The sequence below is a fragment of the Neodiprion fabricii genome, chromosome 5 (assembly GCF_021155785.1).
Source record: "Neodiprion fabricii isolate iyNeoFabr1 chromosome 5, iyNeoFabr1.1, whole genome shotgun sequence".
Classification (NCBI taxonomy): Eukaryota; Metazoa; Arthropoda; class Insecta; order Hymenoptera; family Diprionidae; genus Neodiprion; species Neodiprion fabricii.
The window spans coordinates 6,007,125-6,034,222 of record NC_060243.1 but is presented as its reverse complement, the minus strand read 5'-3'; the positions used below and the strand labels follow the sequence as shown (position 1 = coordinate 6,034,222).

The 27,098-nt window shown below is 38.4% G+C and overlaps 2 protein-coding genes across 9 annotated transcripts in view; one reads left to right on the top strand and one right to left on the bottom strand.

Moving 5' to 3' along the window:
* The window catches only part of LOC124183446, a 114,060-nt gene that overhangs the window by 13,877 nt on the left and 73,085 nt on the right, over positions 1-27,098 (top strand). The gene's annotated exons all lie outside the window — the stretch shown is intronic.
* LOC124183431 (leucine-rich repeat-containing protein 15-like) overlaps positions 1-27,098 on the bottom strand; it is a 117,996-nt gene that overhangs the window by 35,531 nt on the left and 55,367 nt on the right. For 5 of the 7 annotated variants that reach the window (XR_006870978.1, XM_046571919.1, XM_046571917.1 and 2 more), the window contains exon 3: positions 13,992-14,066. The exons of the other annotated variants lie outside the window; for them this stretch is intronic. The gene's annotated coding sequence lies outside the window, so the exon portion shown is untranslated. The remainder of the gene's footprint in view (positions 1-13,991; positions 14,067-27,098) is intronic. 7 annotated transcript variants of the gene reach the window in all.

Below are 27,098 nucleotides of genomic sequence, written 5' to 3'. Positions count from 1 at the left end.
ATTATCTGGCGCATGCGCGGTTGATTTTCAAGTTTCAAGAGATCGTCCCGGCATGCCGTGTAACGAAAGTTGAAAAACAAAATCTTCAAGTTCTTATCTCGGCTTGAGGCTCGTAATTTTGCAGTCCCGCACCTGATAAGTTACACCATTTCACCTATAATTATCAAATTAACGTTCTCTACTTTATACCGGGTGACGCGTTCGCAATCGGCCACTCCACCCGCATTCAAAGATCAGAGTTCGACCATACATAGAGGTATGCATACGCTTTACACTTATGCATCTACCTGCGAGATGTGAGGAACTTAGAGGGAGCGCCGCGCCGGCTCGTTTATCGGAAAGATCGGGGCCCCCTTATAGCCGCTTCGGCAACGAGGACTGAGCAAAATTTAAATCATTGTTAGCCATCGCCGAGGGTCGTCGCCCCGGACAGTCGACTCCCTTCCTCCCTCTTTCTTGCCGCAGCACTGCACCGAGAATAATAATCAACAAACACCCGGAGTGCAGACTCAGACTTTTTCGTATCTTGAAAACTTGCGTGCTTGTTGGATTTTCCCACAAGCATTGCAAAGAGTTTTTAAATAAATTGTCCAAGTTTGTTTATCCTTATTTTTTTTTTTTTTTTTCTTACAGAGATATTTATTCTAGTTTGAAATTGGAAAAGAAAAATTGTACCGTTTTGCAAAGCGTGTTGAAAATTCTTTAACAATATCTGATTCACTCACAATTATAGATCGTAGGTTTATTTCACTACTCGGATTGCGGTTTTAACCTCAATCTTTAAAACGAAACTTATTTAAAGAGAAAAATTGCCCTACTTTCTGTTATTTCTCTATCATATTTTTTTTTCCATCACTTTCCATTTCCAACCTGTGCAGTTTTGTTTTTTAACCTATTATTTGTACTTGGATAAATTTATTTTCTAACCACACGAGATCCTTTGACCACGAGTAAAATACAACGATGCTTTACAGTTTGTACGTAAAGCTAGGCCTTCGATTCGGTCAGAAAAGAGTTGTCGAAACAGATACACTAAATTCCCCGTTTTTTTAACTACGCGCTTCTCACGCACGGATTTTGAGTAAAGCTTTTCCTTGGCTTGAAAATGGTCTTTGCATGAGGTGCGACTTACACGGGGGTTTGCGTTCAGCTTATCGGGCGGCATTACGAGCGAATTCCCCTACAGTGGGTAACCGGAACCGGAAACATCGACCGATGCGCCAGCCCAATTCGCCATTGCGAACCGGTAATAGACCGGCGTATAGTCTACTTGGGACGTTACCGGGGCGCCGCCCCGTCTTCCCTTCCATTGCCCGCATTTTTTACAAGCTTACATATGGGGCATTCCGTGCCAATTCAACCTGGGTCTGACCCTGGACTTCTCTGATTCGGCTCGAGATTTTTTATATCATTGTTCCGACCCTCAAAGGCACTAAGTTTTATTTTCAAAATTACTCAAATCGATTCGAATCATTTACAATTTTTAAAATCAATAATTTGGAAAAATCTTGCATCAGGTATGTAAAGAAATTTTCAAATTTCTGCGAAAATTCTATCCCAACGTTTCCGTTCGTACAATTTCGTCGCGATTGCTGTAGTTGAGTGTGGCAAATTTTCTCTTTGAAACAAAGCGATCATCGCGTTTATGTCTACGTAAAATAATTGCTCGTTTTTTTTGCATTTGCTCTCGTTTACGGTAGAACGAGAACGAATCACGTCTTGAGATGTGTCCTGAGATCTGTATGCCCGATTGTAAACCTGAACATCACCCCGGGGGTTGCGAGTACGAGGTAAAGGGGGAAGCGGCATGCGTTCGAAAATCCGAAACTCTCTATTCCACGCTATATTCCAACTTCCACGCATCCAACCAGAGAACAGGTGTCGCCTTTCCGTCCCACGCAACTCGCGCCAGCGTGGCAAACGCGACGGGATCTTATGGGAAGTCTGTGTCGATGCGGGACCCACGTTTTCACGTACGTACATGTATCCCACCATGGGTGGGTGAATTTCACGTGGGACATGCATATACCTGTACGTATGTGTGAATGCGTGTGTGGGTAAGCTGCACCTCTGAAACGTGTCCGTGAAACGAGGTACACCTTACGGAAGGAAAAGGCTATGGGTCATAAAATGTCGGGTGTAAGGTGTCTCTGTAGAAAAGCGGAGGTGTCGCGTTGCCGATTCGGCGCTGTTGCGACAACTTGAGACGGCCCTCAGGAAATGGAGATTCGCTATTTGATGGCCGGAAACGAGACGATGATGAATTAGTTGTTAAAGAATGGGGTCGGACTGGAATATTGCCTTTCTAGTTTTCATCGTTTCCGTTCCATTATTTTTTTAAGGATCCATCGGGCGTACAGATTGGGTGAAAAATTACTAAACAAAGAAAAGAATTTTGTAAAATCGAAATTTGAAATGAATTGAATTTCATTTAAACATTGCTTGAGAGATGAGCTAGAATATTGGTTTTTTTAGTTGTTCCAGTTTCTTTTCCATTTTCTTTAAGGATCTATCGGGCATACGGATCGCTTGAAAACTTGGTAATTAAAAAAGAGAATTTTGTAAAATCGAAGTTTGAAATGAACTGAATTTTATAAAAATATTCTCTTCTTTCGAAGGTGAACTAAAATTGAAGGTCCCGTTGATTGAAGTACGTTAAGTTTATTTCTGTAGAATTATATTCATATGAAACTTTTATGTACCATAATTTTGTCGACTCCTCTTGTAAATAATAATACAAAAATTCAACATTGATTGGTCAAGAATCATTTTGTCGGTGAATGTAAATTATGTACAAGTTGTATGAAGTGGACTTTAAATTTAACGGTATGCCTATTAAAATACGTTAGATTATTATTATCGTAACAGATGTACAGATTAAAGAATTTATCTCAACGTTAATTTTCAGTGATTTCATTCACGATCAATTCTAGTGAGGTTAAAAATTTATTGAAACTGGAATACCGTTGGAATCTTAATATTGGCATCGAAAAACGACAGAATGAAGTAAACTTTTGAAATTATTTACAATCTAACTTATCATTAGTTGGAATTCGATCATGTTTGAATCTCCGTTTTTTTTCTTACTTTTGCTGTCTGAGAAGTGAGAATTTCAAAAAAACTTAGATAAACTTAGAATCCGCTCTATTGTCTCTAATAATTTATATCCCTTCTTTTTTTTTATTCTTTTCATACTTTTTACACATCATCGATGTTTGCAGGACGTTACCGAATTACTTGTTCCACGGTGATTTTTTAGCGTTTCCCTTTCTTTCATTTTCACAACCTACTTGAACATTAGAATTCTAGAATCCCTTTGGCTGTCGAACCACGTGGATAGTGTTGGTATATCGCTCCGCAAGAGCAATCCTGACCGATCAATCATACCTAACTCGTAACTTTCGCGGTGGCACAGATTCGATACAGCGCCCGTCACTTTTGGTGTATTGAATGTAATCGATCAGCCAAATCGGTTGCGGATCAGATACCCTTGATCCTTGATCCTCGATCTAGAAAATATTCGAGTTCGCTTGTTCTTAGCTAGTATTTGAATTGAATAACTCAAAGAATCTGCACGATACGTCGGTTCGGTTAAATATTGTTTAAGAATTCAGTTTTTTCAATTTTCGAATCGTATAAACCGAGTGATCGAGCAATTTTTACACCTGCAGCCAATTTCAAGCTCGATAATTACCCAAAAAATCATGTGCCAAGGGTACGTCGATCAATTTTTATGAAATCGCGATCTTACTTTCCGTGTTTGCAAAAGCGTAGAAAGAAACTTACGTGACAGCAACTGGCGCACTTTGTGTGAAGCTTGCAATATGCGATAGGTGCAGTCTACGTTTGACTCTACTTTATACGTTGTATCTAAAAGCGCGCCGCGCCGCCAAAAGCTGCCTGATATCCAGCAGATACGAGGCTAAAGGCGGCTCTTTTAAAACTTGCACTCTGTGAAGGTTTACCTACGGAATATCAAACGGTAAGTATACCTACCCTGCTCTACTTGCAGCCGCACTTCGTTGCATCCGCATCCCGACGCCCCATATTATTATGCCTATGTTGCAACGAAGAGCTTTTTACTTTGGCACGAATTAGATCTGTCTATGAGAAAAGAAAGCGCTTCGTGACTTGTGTAAATATAATATACGCTTCTGCAGACGTATGGAGCTTTCTTCCATTGGGTGATCGATAAAGAGAGAGAGAGAGAGAGAGAGAGAGAAAGAGAGTTGAGAGGGAAAGTGATTGCAAAAGGATAAAATTTCAACTAGCATTTGATTCCTGGATCTCTGAGATCAGTTAGTCCGTTGGCCAAAAATCGATACCCTTTATCAATTCCGTTACGATACAATCGTACATTGAGTGCTTATCGAGTTGTATTATTCCTAATCTCTGAAGATCTCTTGAAAAATTGAAAACCGATAAATACTGGATTAATAAGAAAAGTTCAGATATTGATAGTTCGTTCCAAATCGCATCAGACTTGCTGAAAATTTTAGGATATTTGTTTTATTTCATTTCGTAGTGGTTCGTTTTATTCGGATGATCATTTGCTAAAAAGTCACTGAAACGGATTTGATTTTTCATCAACATTTCATCAATGTTGTTAAATCAAATATTTGACGACACCGAGATAGTAAAAAAAAAGTTTTACAATGAATTTCTAGAGAATGGTCTTCTGAATAAAACGAGCCGTTTCTGGTAGAATAAAATCAAACAAATCTGCCAGGTTTTGAATAATATTAAAATATAATAAATAATAAACTTTCGTTAGTAATTCCGGTATGTTATAATTTATTTTAGTTCCAAATAGATCTTCGTACAGCTTACGGAAATCATTGTTTGATTAATACGAAACGTACGTTACCATCTCGTAATGAAATTAACAAACAGTAGAATCTATTTGTGGCCAACCAACTTCCTGACGTACACTTTGTACCAAAGTCCCACGCGCATCTTTCGTTTTCACCAAAACTACATGTTTTCCCCAAGAAAATATGAAATTCAATACCGATTACCACGTCAATTTACAGAAACAAATATAGTCTTCTTTCTATCCCGATTCAACGTACCGTAGGTATTTAATTTCTTATTCGTACAAGCTTTAACACTACACGTTAGAGTTAACAAATTGTTCTAATAATCGCCATTAATTTGCGAAAGCTAATTATGGAAAGAAATTGGTGATTAGGTGATAATCGCTCGTGGGTTCAGAGAGACGAATGAGGTTTTGATCCATGGTGAAAACCCATCCAGGGTTATCCTATACGTATGCTATGTATACGGACACATAGGTATACATGTATACATACACATACGTAGGTATTATACAGAGAATCGGCGAGAAGCGTGGACGTGATTGATGTTAAATGAGATAGATCTGTCAGTGTTTGGATTTCTGTACGTTTCAATCACTTTTTTATAGACGGACGTCCGTCCGTCTGAATTCTTTAGATTGGATTTACCCTCCACCGTTTCCGTCATCACATCGCCCTGACTCTTCTTCTTCCTCTTCTTCCTCTTCTTTTTCTTAGCCTTTCCGGCCATTTCCACCGAGCGAAGATTTAGGAAAAAGGCACTGATTGAGGGCGCTGTTTGCTATGTCGAGGCGAGATTGTCGCGATTAACCCCTCGTTGCTCGAACAGTAAAAGAAAGGGACCGGTTTATTAGAGATCTTATATACCTGCTGCGGTGCAAGGTGCTTTTACCGAGAGTGTGATGCTCTTTTCTTCTCGGTCTGCTCATCGATCGAAAGTAGATGGGTTCTATCGAATATCGATTATAAATCGTTTTACCGAACGCCGAATCGTTGATTCGATAGAAGTAACACAAAATGAACGTGATTTTGAATCGACGCAAATTCTGATTCAAAATTTCACTTCCGTTGATTACCTGTACGTTCAATATAATTGGATTCTATTTCTTAAAGGGAATGAAAACACTCGGAGGAATTTGAGTTTGAAGGCTTTGTTATTTATAGTTTTAGAATATTTTAGAATTTTTTTTTCATTTATATTAATAACAAAATGACGGTATGAAGCGCATAAGCAGTGAACGACCACGTTTTCAATCCGGTGGCACAGATTCCTCGGTAAATTTTTATCCGATCGATTTGAAATTTTGACACCGCTCTTTGAGACTTGTTTATCGATTCGAGCTCGCAGCTAGATTTTGGAATTTCAATACGAACATTTTTTCATAATAATTATTCTAAAATGTTCCCGATACTATAAATAACAAAGCCCTCAATATCAAATTGTTCTAAATGTTTTCATATTCTTTGGAAAAAAACTCCTAAAAATAGGTACGATCTCAGACCGTTCAAGCTGTACGTTAAAAATTTTCCAATTTTATTAATACGGCTTGTGAAAATTTTTGAGTATCGTAATAATACTGTCACAAAAAGACGTAGCATCGATTAATTATCAACGGCTGATAGACGGCTTTAATTCGCTTTGTATTCATAAATATCTTATCAGAGGCTTTTTATTAAGGCACGTAAAATGAAAGCTATCGGTTTTTTAAAATTAAAACCTGCAGCCTCTCCCCTAATTGGTTCACGCAGGCAGCCAATCTCGTTTAACATCATATCTCCCTCAAACAGCGCCATGCACGATGGCAATTAAAATGTTTCAAGCTTTTTATCAAAGCCTCTTTCGGAACCGCGATTATCACACACTTACTTTGATCGCTTGCTATCTTTTTTTCGCTTTATTTTTTTCTTCATTTACCTGAAAATCGCACTTCGAGCCGCCTCTCCCATCGAATATGAAACCGAGGAGCTGACTCGACTTGATTCCAATATAATTCAACACATTACGTGTAAAGGCATGATCGCGTGCAGGATCATTTTTTTTCTTCACTTTTAACTACGACTACAATTTTTCACTTGAAATAATACGATTCATTCCATAATTCAGTGTTCCGATTTTAGACATTCGCGTACCTAGTCTGCACATTTGAATAAATTTCAGTGTCTTATGTACGCATGTATGAATGCATGTACGCACATACCTATAATGCAAATGGGTGCATAAAGTAACGCCTGCCCTCGGGGCTCGGGTTCAAACAATTGCTGCACGTATATGCATGTACATACATATTGCATGGGTATGTATGGACGCATATACTTGTGGTAAAGTAAATACACGTATGCACACGTTGAGATAGGTAAATCTACGCGTCGAGTGGCGTCTCTCCTGAACTTCCATCCTTCTTAGCCTCGAGTTATTTGCCTCGGGAGACGGAGTATGTTGATTATATGTTTACCCGAAACTTCTATGCAACATTCTGGTCTAATACACCTGCTTCAAACTTGGGAAGAAAAGACTCGGTAAGTTTCTTCCTTTACAATACATGTACCTATACTTGTATACGTAAAATTTAAAGTTTGGTCAACATTTTGCACTTGTTATAATCAGACGTTAGTCGAAGAAGAGAATGAAAAAGTGCTCTGAGCGAAAGTTGAAGGTAAAAAAGAAATTCCACAGTGAAATCAACTGTGCCGTGAAGATAAATTAGTTTGTTTTTTTCGGTTTTGTATTAACGATTTTTCGTTACAACCATTTACAAGCTTTCTTAATTAGGGCGGGGTTGAAATTTCAAATTTGAAAAGTTCGGAAAGCACCAAATTTCAAATTTTTTCGTGGTGAAAGTTGGAGTAAAAAAATCAAACTTTGACAAAGCGTCGAAGTTTCCAAGTTTCGAAAGTTCCGAAAATGCGAAAATGAGAAAATTTAAAGATTTGAAACATCAAAATTCCGAACGATCGAAGATTGTCAGTTCTGTGAATTTCTGGCTTGATGAAATTTCACAACTTTGATCTTTCTTTGTTTTGGAATTTCGATATTTTTATTTTCGGAATCCTATTCATTTTGATTTTCGGTTTTTCTGATTTTTTACACCCACTCGTTGAGTAAATTAGGCTGTGTGATTATATTTTAACTTTCGGAATTTTACTTTATCGAAACTTGATTTTTCGGAATTTTCTTCCATCGGAATTTTACGTTTCGAAATTTTGCTCTGCCGTAATTTGAAGTTTCGGAATTCTGAGCTTCGGGTTTCGGACCATTCGAAACTTTGTTGTTTCTTCCAAGTTTGATTTCTTCAATTCAAGTTTCGCCAACAAATAATTCTTTTCAAATTCGGAACTGCAAACCCGTCCCTTTTAATTTTCTCCCTCAATTACATATCCTTTTAATTCACACGGGCTAAATCAGGTTTTTTAGTTTCTTCTTTAGGGTGTAAATTAGTTTCTTACATAAAATTACCACAGCTTCTTTCTCTTTTTCTTTCTCTTCCTTTCTTTCTCCTTTTTCATTTTCGTCCTACGGAATGCGGTGTATATATATGTATATATGTATGTATGATAAAATTGGGCACACGCTGCAGGGGCAAAGACAGGTGTGCGGCAGGTGATGACCGTGGTGTAGGATCCTTATGGGATCAGGGCGAACACAGAGGCGCGGCACTCTTTTACAATGTACCGTGTGTATTCTTTCATCTTTTTTTTTTTTTATCAACTCTTTCGGAACCGAAAGATGTATCTCTGAACAACAGTCCTAAAAGGCAGGTGCTGCGCGCACATCTTCTTGTTACTCCTTAAAGTTTTTAACCTCGTTTTGTGTAGTCTTTCGGTCATATAATATCAAAAATAACACCATAATTGTTTATTATATTCCGTTCGATAGCTTCATTAATCATTTTTTAGATATGATAATTTCTGCATTAACTCCAAGGGTACTTTTAAATATTTGTTAACTGAATATTAAACAATATCACGAAATTGTCTTTGACGTTGTTGATAAATCAACGGTGTAAAAAGTAAATTTTTTATTCCTTCCGTTTAATCTTACGTAGAAGAAATTTACCGATAGAGGACAATTTTTCAGTCTGCTCTGTTATATTCGGTTCAAACTAGAACCGAGGCGTGTATAAGATATAGAAGCTTATCCCGCGGGTGGTATAAGAAACTTGACGATTTATCATATAAAACGGAAGCAGGAAGTGAACGATAAAGATATATGAATAGCTTTCAATACTTTTTTTCTGCCCCACCTTGATGCTCGTGCAGCCCGAGCGAATCGCCGATTTTTTTTTTTTTTTTCTTTCCTCTTCGTTTCCCCTTTTTTCATTTTTCTTTTTGTCATTAATACTTTACATACAAAACGGTAAGAAATGTCCTTCTTTATTTTTGCACGTAATGTTTTTAAAAAAATTGAACAATTTTTATGAAATATCAACGGCTTGGAACGCGGTTACAAGCAAATATTTTCATCCGAAACGACACTTTTGTTGCATTGTTTTAAGCTGCACTGCCGGAGGGAGAAATTCTATCGCGAATCTATGTGCAACGATAAATCTGCGAGGCGACACTCTCTCGATAAGAGAACGGCAGGGCGAGGATACTGTCGGGCCTTTTGCTAACAAGTATAAAACCGCCAAGTTCCCCTCTTGGTATTTGCCTATCCATTGATCCCTCGAGATAAAAAGCACGCAGTTGAGTTTTTACCGTCTCTCCGATGCGGCGTTTCGCCTCGCGGGATATCGTGACGGTTTTTTTTTTTTTCTTTCGTTTTCCATCTTTTCTTTTCATTTTTCTTTCTTACATGCGCACGGTTTTTCTCCTTTCGTAGGGACCAACACGATTTTTTTTACACCCCGGTATTCTTTACCGCGGATCGTTTCTTCTCTAGAACTAATCGGAAATTAGACTTGGATTTCTTTTATTTCATATCCTTGATAGAGTGAACCGTGAACGTGATCAATAAAAATTAACGGCAGATGGATTTGACGTGTAGTTTTATACCTAAACCACTTTTTCTTGCGATTACTTTCTTCTTCCATCGGAATTCATTCTCATCGTTTCATCGAATGTTTTTCGAGAGGTTTGATTTGTTGATATTTTAAGGTTTCAAGTTTTCCAACATTTCTAAGCTTTCCGTCACGATCCGGTTTGTTATCAAAATAATATTCGATACACGAAAGAGAAGATTATAAATCGTTTCTCATAATTCCTTTCCTTCATCTTTATCAATATCAATAAGGAATTATAACTGCTTACTAGAATCACGAATTTAACAGAAAAAACTTGAAGTAACAGTCAAGGTGATAAAACGAAATTTAAAATTCACGGGTGTGTAATTACAAGTTAGAGATAAGCGGTAATTAATTCAAAGATAAGAGGCATCTGGAGTATTAAGCGTCGTATTTAATACATTTTGCGAGAAATTCCTCGTCTTAAAATTTTTTAGTCACCCATAATTCTCGCAAAATTCCTGGATCATTGTTACATATTTTATTTACTTCATTTCGTAAAGGACGTTTCGATTATAAAAATGTAAGGTTTCGCATTCTAATAATTTTTTTTTATCACAATTATTCGAAGCTTAAACTTTTTTTGTCTCAAAAATTTATCGAATGTAAATATCGCCAAGATCGGTTTACAGATACTCTGTGATCAATTCTTTGGAAACCAGATGCTGATAATACTCTATGCGCGTGCTTGCGAGCTTGCGTTTTGCAAACGTTGAATTTAATCCTGGTATCAGGTTCTCGCACCAACTCACCTACGAGAGTTTCACTCGGTTAGACGAGAGACTGCAATGCGCCCTGATATCCCCGTCAGAATCAGCAGTAAACATTTACAATACGTACTCTCCGATATCCACTTGTCCTTCATTCCTCGTTGATTACAGCTATACGCGAGTCGTTTCATCTCGAATTAACGACTGTCCGCTATTCACGTGTAGAAACTTTAAACGAAACTTGTTTTCCAACCGCGGACATTCAAGATTTAACCCGTATTACCGGTTCTTTTTTCCTCCCCCCTCTCTATTCCCTCTTCCCTCTTTTTTTTTTTTCTTAATTCGATACGTGCGGAGTACAGATATCGTGTGTGTTTAGGTTACACCTCAGGTTCTACGTGCTGCGGTACTAGTGGAAATACGTCATTGCTTGTAAGCGAATTGTACAATTGTTGTTTCGCAGAAACGTGAAGAGAAATAATAAACGAATCGTTAACCAAGTTTTACATAAATTCAATTTTCACAGGCCATCCTGGCGCCAGGGTTTAGTGCTGAAGCCGGTGTGGAAATGTCGCGTGGTTGAAAAAAATTAATGAAATTTACGGAACAAAAATAGGATGAGAAAGAATCGCGGGAAAAACGCGTTGCACTGTTCGGCGAGATAATGGGTTTAAATGCATAGGTAATCTTGAAAGTTGAGACAATACAGGAGGAGGGTGAAGACACGGTACAGATATACTCGAACCGTGAAAATACCATTAACGTATTTAAATCAGCTAGCTAGTTGTATTGTACGTAGATGGAGATTCAGGTACATTATTATAAAATCGCCATTTTCCACTTTCAGCGAATTTCAAAAGGAGAAATATGTCACACTGTGTACAGAGAATTCATCAATTTAAAATATTCGAAATAATCTGATTTGATCCAGGATAAGTAACGAAGTATCGTAAAAATCGTTAATTCATTATTTTTTTCAAAAATTCAACTTCACTCACTGAAATGAACACCTTTTTCTTTTTGTTCTAAATATCTGTCTTGAGAGTTGCGCATTCAATTATCATCTCAAAACGCTGACAGTCCAGTGAGTTATGATTTTTTGAGTAGAACGATCTATTTTCCGCTATTTTTTTGGTCAATGACTTCTTTTTTCATATTCAAAATTTCACTTTGTCAAAGATAAGTAATTTTCCTTAGAATATAACAGTTAAAGAGTATCCCAGAATTATTCAGGCCATTTTATTCGACATTTTTTCCAGCGAACCCGCAAGGATTGATAAAATAAAAAAAACAAAAACACGAGTTTGACAGTTGGAACGAATTCTACAATATTTTCGTTTCGGGATTGAATGTGTGTATGTAAATACCTACCGATATCAATTTCTTCGCTCAAGTTATACAGAAGCATTGACTGAGTCTTGAAGTTAAAACGGAATCGCGACATCGATAAGCGGGAAGAAGCCTCGCCTTTTTTAAAGTTTACTTTGTCCATTGAGTTTGGACGATTAATCAGAGACTTGGGCCATTGATGCCTACCTGTTGCCGGTATTATATTCCAGCTTCCATTGGCAGTTTGCGCAGTTCTGTAATAAGCCTGACGCGTATCATATCTCCGGGGAAATTGGATTAAATTCAACCAAGCCTACTGGGATTACTACATACGTCGAGGTTGAGCAACCTATCTCTCGATGCCTGCAATGACGGATCTGCATCGCTCGTCCTGCAGAGGAATCACTCCGATCTCCGACAGTTTATTGATAATTAATTGCAGTTTGATTCAATTGATATTTCAAAGCTGCGCAATTGCGCCTCACAGATTCTGATCTTTATACATACGGGAGCTCAAATTCGAATACGTGAATAAGTGTTGTCATTACGGTGTGTATAATGTATGCATTCACATTTTTTTGTTACATTGTATACCCATATAGTGCATAATTCAATTTTCTGCGGATTTTTATGAAAACACTTTTACTCGCGGTATCGCATCGAATTTGAACGTTAAGAACGGAGATAGAACGGTAGAGAGAGAGAGAGAGAGAGAGAGAGAGAGCGAAAACAGGGTGTTGAAAATTCTAGGGGTGTATACCTATGTATAATATTCACGGAAGTACATTCGGTTAAAGGCGAGGACATCCGGGTCAACTTTGAGTTTATTACAGACGCCGTGCTTTACCGCGAAATAACGTTAGTTTTGCAATTTAGTTTCTCGCCGTTTTTACCTTGGGGAATTTCACATGATAAAATCGTATTTACGGTGTTATATAAGGTACGAGACCCAGACTGCACCCTGAACGCTCTTATGTATCTCGAAATTATATATGGAATGTGTAGCAAACACGTAGAGATGAAGATTCGAACTGATATCTATCACGTGACCTCCTTAATTCGTGTATAATTGTATACATATTATCAATTTTTTATATCTTCAATGTCTGACGTATCAACATTTTTAACAGTCATCCAACAATTGATTAGGCACATCTTTACGATACATGTTATGTATACTGATGAAATAAACCTAACAAAACCGAAAAATATCTTGTCAATTCAGTTGGTCGGTTTGGGTCTTCGATGTTTGACTAAAATACATAAAAGTTTCGAAAATAAAATGATAACGACAAGATACTCAGATAATAATTATAACTCGTTTAGTTGTAAGATGAAAAATATCAGAGTCTTGAAAAAATAACACGGAGGAAATTATTTAGGCACTTGTATTATTTTATTACTTCCAATCATCATTTCTGCGCGGACAAATCTTTTCTGCATGTTCCTATGAAAATTCAGCTCAGCGCCCGAGTCTAATTCATATATAATAACTATCATCCAGGAGAGTGATAATTCCCGGGTCATTACCTCGCCGCTAGACTCGGGCACGACCGACTGCAAAGAAGCCACTTTAGATGTTAGATATCTATGTATAGCCGCGTTGGGTATGAGTTAGCAAATCTCGGCCCCGCCCGTATCCGAGATACAACTCTTGTACAAGAGAGGCTTGCACAGAGTCGGCGAGGAGCCACGAAGAAAAGACCGTAAAACTTTTCCCCCTTTCTCCACTTTTGAACAGTCAGTCGTGTTGCGTACGTTTACAGAAAAAACGCGGTCGCCTCGTGACAGATTTGCCTTATACAAATTATTTTTTAAGTGCCGAATGAAATATTACAACCTATGCATAATATAATACGTGCGCACTGATATTATATATATATATATACACGACTGGCTCTTATTATAACTTTAGCGATCAATTATACGATCCGAGAATTCCTGACATGAGTTGTTGCCGGGGATTTTTCGCGACCTATCTATGTCAATGTACGTACATACGTAGATCTCTTGGGATGATTTATGAAACTCCCGTGTATTCGTGGATAGATTGTCGCAGATATCGAACTTGGGCTGTTTCTTTTTTTATCATACGTTTTTGGGTCATTGTGAAGTGAAGAAATTCATCGACTTACGGATATTTTCATGCCGAGAAATTCGAGTTTCCGAACCGATTTATCCTTCATGCGTTATCCATGGTAGTACAAAGTCTGAAACATATAATTAATCACGAATATAAGACATCGTGCCTCGATTAAATTTGCTGGATGATCGACTATTTGTTATTTTCTTATGAAATTTTGATAAACCCCTGTACATACATTCGTGTATAGTAGATGCACATATTTAGGATTACCGGTTCTGGATACAGATTCCGTTACCGACACTTCGCTTATTGTTAGCCAAGACACAAACCTTTTTCTAGAATATTCGTATGACGTGTCGGTAACGCAATCTGTATCCAGAACCGTCACTTTATATCTACTATGGACAGATTTGATACATGTTCGGCATAGCTAGAAGTTTATATAACGTTGAAAAGCTCGCACAACTCTCTGTTCGTGACCTTGACGAGGCTCCGCACTTCGTAACTTCATTCAAGCTCATCTCTCATATAACCATGACCCGATTACTGTATGTTCGCAAATAACTTTTGTCCCTCTAGTATTACGTATTCACGCGACTTGTACGAGACGATGTCGTGGTCAGGTACGTGATCAGACAGTGAACAATTCTAGATGAATTTATCTTCCAGTTTCGTTTTTCAAGGAAATTAAATGCCAGTGACTCTTCAATCATGCACCGCGCTCTACAGAGCATGCGATGATATCTTTTACACATTCTACAACGGTACCTACCATTATTTTTATTACTTTCAATCCATGAACTCTGCTCACGGTTATAGGGAAGTGTTTTGTCGAGTATACTGATAATTTAATGGTAGGTATACCTATATTAGGAGAAGATTCTACCGATATCGTACCAGCGCACCTATACATATATCTACAAGGCGTTCATTTTTTGCATCGCGTGAGTCTGTCCTCTTTATCCTGCGAGTGGCACCGTGCTCCAGGACCGAGAATCAATATTCATTTCTGATAAACTGCACTCGGATAATCGACGGCATGTATAAACCGACCTCACGGATCCATCCTAGTCTTGGTAGTGTACAGTCGACGAACGTTCTTCGAGACGATTAGAAAACTTTACGAGGATACGTATAGTAGAATTACTTTCAAGTATACATATCGAATAACGCCACAGGGCACGAACCTATACCCTATCAATGTCTGACCTATTTTCACTTTACAGCGAATGCTCAAGTGCAGGGTGAGTGTACGTACCGCGGTCCAAGGTACAACTTTATATCTATAACAACCTTTCCTCGATGTCTTTGGATCGATCATACACCCACCGTTGTTCCACTTTTCTATCCACTTTATATTATGGCGATGGAAGAAGGCGGAAGTTGGCGTGAAAGACGCGCCGCTTCCGAGGTTGGAGGACGGAAATTTCACATCATTGGTCATTCCGCTTGTCGTATTCCGTCTTCGCGTACATCTGATACCGTCACTGTAATCCAGTGGATGGTTCGAACGACGCAGTTTTTGGGTAAATTGGATTATAACACGAAGACCGTGGCAATGGCGATGTACCAGAGCGATCTTATTTTCTTGAAAACACTTCTGATCGCCAGTTGGTGGACTTTTATACGATATCTGATATAATTAACTTTTGAAAAGAAAAAATTACACTTGTACTGGACGTCAGATGTTGTACAGCGGTATAAGAAATTGGAACTGAACAACGGAACGAAGTTTCCTAAGGAAAGTGAAAACTAAATGGATTGTTCTTCTCGAGCACGTGACAAAATAAATTCACCCACAACGTTTCATCCTACAAAACGCAGTCTTCGCGTGTTGTACCCATGCGGTGAAAATATTTTGCAATGCAAATACGGTTGGGGAGAGATTTTATAAGGCCCATGCTACCGTATTTCAATCTCGTAAAGCATAATACGCGGTGTATTCAAGTTAATTTTTCAAAGAAATCTGCGAGACTGAATGCCGGAGGTGAATATGTGCGAGTTTACGCCGACGCGGATGATCGGTGTGTTCGTGTGTGTGTGTGTGTGTGTGCAGCCGCGTATATTCATCGCCACTTCTCCTAAGAGCTCTAACCCCCAGGAGAGGTAAATAATAGTTGATCATCTCGGCGGCACTGCTCGTATAAAGATTATTATGTTTGCCATCCTCGTCGGGCGCCTCGCAGAACCTCCCATACGTATTTCACCACCCCGTGCAAATAGCTGTGCACTTACAATCAGGGTTGCGGGCTATTTTCTCTTATTAGAATTGCCGTTCGCCTGCAAATAACAACTCCAAAGGTTACACGTGATCCGTCAGAATCTGGCGTCCCTCATCGAGGTATTCTTTGGCTTCTTGAAAAACGTTCGATGCCAAAGTATCACACACGTCTTATTGTACTCCTGCTGATGAAGTAATTAACGATCCAACTTCGTTCGATATAAATACGTAACCTACCGATGCAGGCTAGTTAAGTGAAACAGATGTTTCGGACAGGGGATAATTTTTCGATCAATCAATCCTTTCTAATGATTAAAGTTCCCTAACTAAAGTGCACAGCTATTGACGTGAATCGAATAACTGCAGGGACTTTCGAGTTGGGTAGACGATTAACGGTTCTTCCGATCCTCGGTTTATCTTGATTTTTACTTTCGTTATTTTTCATCCCTTTTTTCATCCATCGACTTGCGTAGTGACTTCGATTCGTGAGACTCGGCTTACTCGCTCCGCGTACGATGTACGACGATTTCGAATATTAGGTCCAATCAGCTGAAGAATCGCAACTGTAATCGAGACGACATCGTCGTTCACTAATTTTGTTAAAAAGGAAATCTGCGGGGTTTTTCACACAAGATCGTCAACATATTGACCGTTATTTTTGTATAGTATCCTGTCGTAGACTCATCTTTTTCCTCCTCTCCGCACCGACAAAAGCTCTCTAATGACGCGTCGACGACTCGAAACGAGGGGTATTCGAAAACTGAACTCCTGTATTTTGCCAACTTTTCAAGGAAGGAATGGAAAATCATTGCCATGCAGGCTGGAGTCGAGCCATTGTTGGATAATTAGGAACGACCGACGGACTTGGGCGAAGAATTTTCAAGTAGGTAGGTTCGGGTTGGTAGCGTGGGTGTGTAATAATAACCATACGTGGTTCTTGTCGAAAAGTAAACTTCCTGCGACTCCCTCTCAACTTCCGGTCTCTTCAAGGTCTTCGATTAACTTACCCGCGCCGATGGAATACGAAATGTCTCGCTGCTGCTTAACCCGACTTACACAGACACACGCTTTGTGTGTTTTATACCAATAACGTGCCTGATCGTTGTGTGTCTACGACACATGTACCTGGCGTAATATTTATTTACACCGCATACGTAATGCATTCGAGAAGTACGAATGAACGAATGAATGAGTAAGTATGTCGGGAAATGAAAAGGGAAAAGATAACCGTAAACGCCTTAGCCTGTAATGAGTTGTATATTTCTTTAAATATTGTACAATTTAATCGCTCGGTCAGGTATGAATTTTAATTACCTCTTTTGATACTTACTCGTCTAACCGTCTTTTGTTTTACTCGGTTACGCTGAAAATAATTTTGCCCAAATTGCAGGGGAAAATATTAATCTAGAGTTAGGTTGGCTTTTCAAAGTCGAAAAGCTCCTTGAATCCTGATACCTTAAACTCGTTTGCCACTTTATCCGCGTGTATTTCTTAAACTCTAATAAACTTCTTATCTCGGTACGAAAGTAACTTCGTCACTCGTGATTAAAGCGACGTCTCAGCCAGTCACAATTCGCCTCTCGCATATTTTCTTTATCTACGTGAATGATACAATAAATACGCATTCGCGAATCGTTGCGTCATCGGACGATGTGTCTACAATACGCTTCTTCAGGCACCGACTTCTCATCTTCTCAATCGTCGCACGCGAGCTCTTCGTTTCCTTCGAAGCGTGCGTCTGCGAAGGGATCAGAAGGTGAAAACTCATCATCTCCGGTCTCGAAGTGGAAGAAAATCCCCGGGATAAATCTAGCGAGTAATTTTCACCCATACATATACACAATCATTGATATATACCGGTATACATGTACATATACGCTTGTAATTTGTGCTTTCTTTAACGGGAAGAAATTATTTTCTATAATAATACGGCTGAAAGAAAGAAAGAAATAAAGAAGAGAGCCACATTAAACCTATTTCTTTTATCGATTAACGGCCACTCGGCTACGCTGAAAGAGGAAAGAAATTACGCGGAAATTTTATTGACGTGGCTGCGGAGAAAACTTCATCTATATATTATATATATGTATATAAATATGTAATAGAAATGGTATGTTCTATCGGTGACTTTGGAAATTCTTTTGACAAGGCGGTGTGCAGGCGAGTCGATGCCGATATCGATATCGAGGAGTTTAATTATCTCGTTGAGATCCATTTCTTCTTCATCGAATTCTGGGATTAGCCATTATACCAGGAAATAATGCAAGAAATACGGAATTTTTCCACCCACTTACTCAATCGTAGCGTAGCGGAAGTTCAGTCGTAATTAGATGTCGATTTTCACGTTACTAATTATGAAGGTATTCAATTAACCGTGCGTCACGCTTCTCAGTTAAATTCGTTGAATTTTTTTAGGGGGTGGTATTGTCGAAAAAAATTTTTAAATTTCATCCATCGAAGTTGAAGAGTATCGTTGCAGAGGTGTAACACCTTCGTTAGTCTTGAATTACTCAATTCTGCTGAAATATAAGTATAAGCGACTTGTTTTTTTGTTTTTTTTTTTATTTTATTTTTCCATGAAATAATAGCTGTGCGTAATTTCGATAATTGTTGAAATTTTTAACGTCCGTTACTCAATTCAAAGAACGAAATACGGCAATGATGTGAGGCATGGCTCGATTATTTCACGGACGAATTTTATGTGCGACGAGGAAAAAGGCCGAAGGTTTCCTCGAATATTTCTTCATTCGGTACGTCATAAAATTGACAACATCAGTTTTGAAGTGGTATTAAACCTGCGGTGAATTTTACCGCCTTTCTCGCGTCGCATGTGATCGGTTCTAATGCTGGCCACAGAGTGTCAGGCGAAACGGGGAAGAAGTTGGCCGTCATTTTTATTACAAATTTTGTTGGCAACTGAAGCAAAATAATTGGGAAATTTGGAGGAAAAATTGTCTGCCAATCGCCCTTGAAGAGCGTTTTCGATTTATTGCCGGTCTGGAAAAAGAGGACTTTTTGGTTTTTTTCATTTAGAAAATATTGACCTGAAATATTAACGTTAAAATTTTGTTTCTACGATAAAACATGATTCTTACAGCCTTTTTTTCCGAACACTCTCCTAGCTTATATTATATATCTAGAGGTATATTCTATACCTAATTTTATTTATTCCTGTTGTTCGCTATTTCACACTCTTAATTTTATTCAACTTGCGTATCTGCGGTGAGTAGAATGAATGAAGTAGAGAATGAGAGCTAGCGAATAATGGAGGCGGGGGATCGGCCTTCAGACTTGAAAAGCCGCGAGGGTTTCGCCGCACCTTTTTGCTCGGTACGTGAACGAACGAACAGGTTTTATTTCGACGTTTTCTACTCTCTTTTGAAAGAAAGAAGAAGAAATGAAAAAAAAAATAAGGAAAAGAAAATGAATAACTATCCGCAAATTCTGCATCGGGAATTATAAGGAGCTTTCAACCTCGAATGGGCCACTTTCTTTCTTCTAATATTCCGTCGTCGTTACTTTTATGAAAATCAAGTAACCGGGTAGTCGGTATGCATTATTATACGATGTAGTTGAAGGAAACTTGAGATATTGTTTAAAAAAAATGTAATTTTATTCACCCAGACGGGTCGTTCATTTGCGATTTTCTTTCTCCCATCACGTATCCAAAATGTTATGTGAAAATCGGAAGAAGTATGAAATTATCGTCCTACGTCCCTCTTATTTCGATGCGGTGTAACCGTAATAACTTCATTGGATAAAAAAATATCACTTGCACTTGAGAAAATATTCAAATATCCATCTCGCGTCTGGTAATTTTATACTTGAATGTTTGTTCTAGTTATAGTGAAATATACACGTATAATCGCGCGAATAAAAAAATTAGAATTAATTTAATGCTTTCTCGTCATTCATTTCGTCAAATGAATAAGATACGGTAAAAATTGAGTCACAAAAGCGTTGATTGTAACAAATTCGTTAGATCAATAATAAGTTGACCTGATTTAATATCAGAAAAAAAGAAAATTGACTTTCGATTTTCGAAATTAAATAACGTGCGTACACAGCTCGTTATATTTTTTCCTTCTCAAGCATCGTTATTAAAAAATGTAAAATTTTAATGCTGCGGGGGTGGACGCGTCCTCTTAATAGCACGCCGCTAGGTATTATTCCGGTCATCCTATCGCACGAGTATAATGTCTGTATGGGTAGACGTGGGCATCCGTAGCGACGCGTGTAGGCAGGTGGAGGCAAAGCAATGCCTTCCTCTGCAGCTCCTTTGCGTTTGAAAACCAATATATATTCAAAATACCCAAGGGGCGACGTGTTGCCCGCGTATCGACTTCCACTCAATCCCGTAGGTATACGTATACGTACGTGTTACCTATAGGCGTTTAATATACGGCATACACCAACTGTTCGAACACCCGTTATACGTATTACCGGCCCTGAAAACTTACGCGCTATGGATTGAAAATGGATTTTTCCGGATATAACGCGGGTTTCGGCCTTACATCGTTCGATTTATGCCCACAAAAATCAATTCGGAAAGTTTGACGTTATTTTTTTATTTTCTACTTCCCGTTTCTCTGTTTTCACAGAAAAAAGGAAGCTATTGTAATTACCCTGATATTGAAAAGTTGAGTTTTCACTAAATCTCCACGTTTTTAAATTTACAGAATCACCTCCAGTCATTTTCAGAGCGACGTCTGTGTGTATGTATGTTTTTACTTACGTATGTGATCAATTTTTTTGATCCGACGATATCTCGGGAATGAATTACCGAATTCAATGATTTTCGTCCTGATTGACGCGGCTTTTTCAAACTTAGAACTGGTTAGATTTTGGCTTTGATCGATCCGGTACTTTTTCAATTATTTGAAGAGCGAAATTCCAAGAAATCAAATAAAAGTGATCATATCTTGAGAATGGATGAATGGATTTGAATGAACATTGGTACCGAGAGGTTTTTTTGGATTGCTAATCACGAATCTCAGGTCAGATTTGTAAAATTTAAATTCGGCGTGTTCGATAAGATGAAAAAAAAAACTAAAAACATTTGGATTTTGATGAAAATTGATGCTCGTCGGTTTGTTGGGTGGCTGATCACGAATCTGAAGTCAGTTTGCGAAATCGAAAACGGCGATCCAAGATGGTGGGAAAAAATCTAAAAATATTCCAATTTCGGTAGAAATTGGTAGATGGCTGTTTTTTGGGTTACCGATAACGAATCCTAGATCAGACTTCCAAAATTTGTAATGGTGGATCCATTATAGAAGTTCGAAATAAAAAAAATCATTATATTTTTAAGTAATATGATACCTGAAAGCTTTTAAATCGCCAATCACGAGTCTGAATTTGTAGTTCGAACTTCGAATTGGATATTATTCTTTTCTCCTCTCTATGAACTTGGAACCTGCAGTGTAAGAACGGGAAGTTCGAGGATTGGCTCGTGGCCAGTCTAAAGCCGTTTGTTTTTCTTTCTTTTCACATTTCTTTCAACAGACGCGAAATTGCGGGTTTTTTACAGACACGTAATCTCGTGAAAATTTTTATAGAAATTTGACTTCACTCACGGTTTATTTTATGTACAATATAAATCGTGAAAACATATTGTATGATTTTTGACTATTTTTCTTAGTATACATATGTCCATTCAACGCTGCACGTATATATTTGCCTATAAAAATATTTATCCAAAGAAGAATTTCTCTCGACACGTTTCCGTATTTAGATCTCTCTCATCTCACCGAGGAGTGTGATATTATTTGATATTTCTGACAGGGAATTGCTTGAACAGTTGAGAGCTGAGGTTTGCGCGTACATTTTCCGTAGGTTATAAGAATGTCGCGTGCAGGTGTCGAGAAGAAGTATGGAAAGAAGTACACAAGCTAGCTGAGGGTGTGGAAGGTTTTACGGTATTCGACGATCCTGGAAAACTAAATTAATAACGAGCTGCTATCGACGGATATCCTGATATTTTTACAACGTTTCACATTTCCATTCTCTCTCGTTACTCAATGTCTGGTACATGTTATTTATCACCTTTTGTTTAATTCAATCCATCCGATTTATTTCGGTTTATCTCAAAACTGAAGATTATTTATTCAGCGTTTCAATCTGCCATTGAAAAATCTTCACCAATATTCCAAACGAGAGAGTGATGGAAATGCTTCAATAATCATGGCGACGAATATACAGATCGGAATGAAAAAAAAAAGAATTGGAAAAATAGCATTTTTTGAAAAACGTAAAAAACGTTTTTCATTATTTATTCATGTTTCGGCTTGAAAAGTTTTATACACCAAACCGGTACAACATTTGAAACCTGTTCTTGTAAAGAATATTCGGATACGAATTTTATCAGAAAGAAAAGAAAATTGGACTTCTTCTCTTCAACATTTATGTAACGGTGAATAATAATTCATATTTTCTGGGTGTAGTTCACGAGGACATGTAAAATATTGATGAAAAGATTACCGAAGATCTATAACTAGAATTATGAACTGTAAGAGAAATTCAATGATTTTCTATTCCTAAATAAAACAACATATATAATAATAATAATAATAATAATAATAATAATAATGTACAATCTTTTATCGTACTGTGTTTTCAATTCGTTTTTTCCCTATATTTCTTATCTTTTCGCAAAAGAATATTTTACGAGTAGCTTGAAACACCGAATGGCGTTAAAATGAAAAAATTTTAATCAGTTATTCCCGTAATTGAACAAGGGTCACGAAATTTTGGGTCGAAGAAACTGTGTTACAACTAATCCGTTATATCGTGTACGTGACAACGGAGAATCGAAGAACGCATTTATAACTAGAGGATCCAGCGATCGATACCTAATACCAAATTTACCCAGGGAGCGAGGCGATACGATCTACGACTTCCTCGACGTGCTACACGGGGGTCCTTTCAGTATTTGAATTCAATTGGCGAATCTATTATTCCGCCGGTATCCTGCAGCCGTCGCCGCGGAAACACGTCAATACCAATTAATTTTAGTCTACGAATTACCTGGGCAAAAAGGTGAGCCGTAATGTCAATGCCTCATTGTTACTCCGGGCTTTGCGAAACCGCCGCCGCGTGTCAGGTTCGAATTTCACATTAACTTCGGCGGCTTGGTACGCCTATCGAGCATTCCTCGCTAAATCGACCCGCTCGGTCTTCAACTACTTTCATTTCTTACCACAATCGAAAAATATAGTCCTAGATAGAAAATGAAAATTAGTTTTCTAGCTGTTACCGGAAAGTCTTGTATCCGTTGCTATTCTTTCCCATTACGATCACTGTTGCTATATTTTCTTGCAACTGTTGCGAAAATTTAATGCTCGTGCAAGAATAGATCGACGTTAAAGCCTTGTTTAATTTCTTGTATTGTTGTATCAACTCTAAACAAGTACTCGAGTTTTTATATTCAGATATTTGTTCGGCATATTTGTTTTGCTTATGACTTATGGAGACCAATGTATCTTTGGACGTAAAAATTTAAAAACTTGAATGATGTACAAAATCGTTTAAGCAGCAATCCACAAAGATCGACTATTACTTTTGATTCGGTCGACATTTTTTACTTTAAAAAGTACAAAAAACAGTAGAAACAAACGCCAGCCAATTCTCGGTCTAGGCTTACAAATTTTTATATCTTACGTAAGGTATCGCGTCTAATGTTGATTTTCAAAAATCAAGAATGAAACAAGCTTGATAAAATCTGAAGAAATATCCTAGTGCTCTACAGAGTTGGAGCAACGATATAAAAAATCACGGACCAAATCCAAGAGGGCAAGGTTTGATTTGGCGCGGAATGCCTTATATACGCACATAGTATACACCGCAGATTCATTGCCCCCTACGCATCCTGAATAAAAGTTCGATGCGTTCTTATATTTCTTACTCGTCATGTATATTGCATACGTATATACATACATATAACATATATATATATATATATATATGTATATGTACACGGTATATATCTCACATGTGAAACTGGTCTTTTTTATACACCTATTTAGGCACGTGTCGGGAATACGCTCTGCGGTCACGAAAACGTGCCCTAAAGAATAATTCATGAAGGATCGAGGTTTGGCAAAGATATTGATTGAATTTTTTGTCGGTTAATCTTTTTCATCACGCGGTGTCGTTACAGACCATTACTCGTAACACGAAAGCTCATTACTCGTCGTAGATTAATCGTCATTGACTTTTTTACTATTATAATACACCTCAATTTACAATCATTACTAAATTATATTTTATGCATATATTTTCTCTTGTTGGAAATTGTGAGATTAATTTAACTGTGTGTTTTGAACAAAAAGCAAAAACAGTCATTTCAGAGTTTTGGGATTCGGTTAAACTTGCACTCAGATTACGGGAACTCGATTCCGTCGAACTAATTCCAAAGTTGCAGAATATTTATTGAAAAAAAAAAAAGTTGATAACTTGAGCCTCATATTTCAGACAAAGCGTGCGAAATGCAATAAAAAAAAAAAAAAAAAAAAAAAAAACTACTACTACTCGTCGGTGTTTCGTAGTCTTTCTAGAGTATTTGGTACATTATCGTACTTTTTTAAAAGAACCAGTTTCGTCATGGATCCTTCACCTCTAATTCGTCATCTGTAATAACAAACTTCCGTTTGGTACTCGAGAGATCCGACGCCGATAGAACCGCGTGTCATTCTAGACGTAACACATAATAAGATGATACCACTAAAATAAAACAATGTCAGAAATAGATTGTTGACAAATGTTGAGGCTACGGTCTGAGCGGTATGACGTGATGCGTTCTGTAATTAAACCGTACATACGCTGTACGATGAGATTTCATTGTCATTGTCACGGACGACAATTCCTCGTTTCTTCTTTCAATCCTTTACATCCCCGATCTTCCTTCGGCTTTATTTGCGATGAGTCACGATTCTCCCGTTTCCTCCATCTTTTTCTTTTCCTTCTTCTTCTTGCGACGTCCCAGCTTTATATAATACTCGCAACAGCGGATCTCCACAGCGTAGACACGCATTACGCCAACATAATATATCCGCGTAAATTATTATACTTATAACGATGCCGGTCGAACAAGTGCAGCTTTACAGGTATGTATGTGTACCAGAAGAAGGAAGGAAGGCCTGCCAGGAAGAGGAGGTACCGGCGGCCAGTGACCGCTGGTCAGTCTCGACCTTCCTCGTCATAATCATCATCATCATCACCATCATCATCGAGGAAACATTAAAACTGAAGGTAAGCCAGGCCTGGCATGGATGCAGAGGAGAATTGCGGTGATGTCATGCTTTGCGCATCGGATACCCGAAAACGGAAGTCTCGAAACGCCGCCGAGAGGGCGCCAAGCTCTACGACGTCGACGTCCTGTTACCGAATGCTTAATTAATTATCCACTTCCAAAGTCATTAATGGGGAAAATCGGCCGTCAACAGTTCGGACACGCGTCTTACTCCTAATCCTGCTGGGTTAAACACGCGCGAGCTGCGGAAAACAGCCGGGAATTTTCATTGGCCTTTTTTCTCGGGCGTATAAACTGGATATTTTTTAACTCGCCTAACATTTTGTCTTATATACGAATTGTGGGCCTATGAATTTCTGTGACGATTTCACACTTTGTACGAATAGGTAAGCCTTGTGAAAAATCTGAAATTTATTATTTCTCTAAAGCAGGAATTCTATGATGTTCAAAGAAGTATAACAATCTACAAAAATTCTGTGCAAAAATTACGAAAATTTCCGAATTTCTCCACTCAACCGTAAAATCAAACTCCTAGTTGGGCTTAAAAACTATTTTAACCAAGGATTAATCGTACTTGATGTTCGAATCCTTTGAGAATAAGCTCGATGTAAGAATCGGAGAAAATATACTTTGCCACTCGTGTTGCACGTCTCAAAGGAAATACACCATCGCCTCAATTATACACAGATATACAATTTGTATCAGTTTATTATCCGATGTTTGTATGCAATTTTGTGCGTTACGGGTACACGCCTTAAGCTTACAATATTACCACAGGAAGAAAATGAAAAAAAGGAATAACAATTCCTCAGACCCCTGGAATTAGAGTGCGTGCGTTTCACGGCACGCGTTGACTGCACGTGATATTTCCAGATTCTTATCGCGCGTGATTTCCGTACTTTGCATTCCTCGCGGTGTTTGCATGTCTGCGTCATTCCGTGCGTGGGTATAAATGCATCGGGATACGCAAGCCTGGCGTCTCGCATTCATCGGCCGTATGGAAATGAATAGTACATGTGCAGCCAGGTTGTTAGGCTAGGTCGGGACGATGCCGTCTCATCCTTGTCTTCCTGTTGCACCACCAGCTCCGCAGGTTGCAACGGGTTCAGTGCACCGTCTGCACCGGCTGCAAGAAATACCTGCAACTGTAACTCCTGCAGTCAGAATCGAGCCACGCCCGCCTTCCACAGGTTCGTATCCATTCCCGAGTCCTGTTCCAATTAGAACTGAGCTTATTCGAGGCTTCGTTTTCGAGTTCGATGGTGCGGTTAGAAATTCCGAATGGTCAAAGTTTAAGCTGACCATATTATGTCGAATATCGTCAGTTCCTAGCCGGGTCGAAATTCACTCGAGGAAATTACAGCTGTTAGGAAAGTCGAACAGTTTGACCCTTTGAGTCACACATTATTGTGCTGGGTCAACTTTTGTGACAGGATAGTATTCTGTGGTTTTTGGGATCGCTGATTACGAATCTGAAATCAGAATTCAAAAATTCAAGACGGAGGATCTGGTGTAGCGGACGAAAATTTCAAATTTAATCAAATCCGGTAAAAAAAACTCTGCGCAGTGGTTTCTGGGGCCAATAATTGGATTCGCTATACTGAATTTTCAAAATCTGATTCCAGATGCGTAATCAACGACCCCAAAAACCTGCGGACAGAGTTTTTTCTCCGGATTCGATCGAA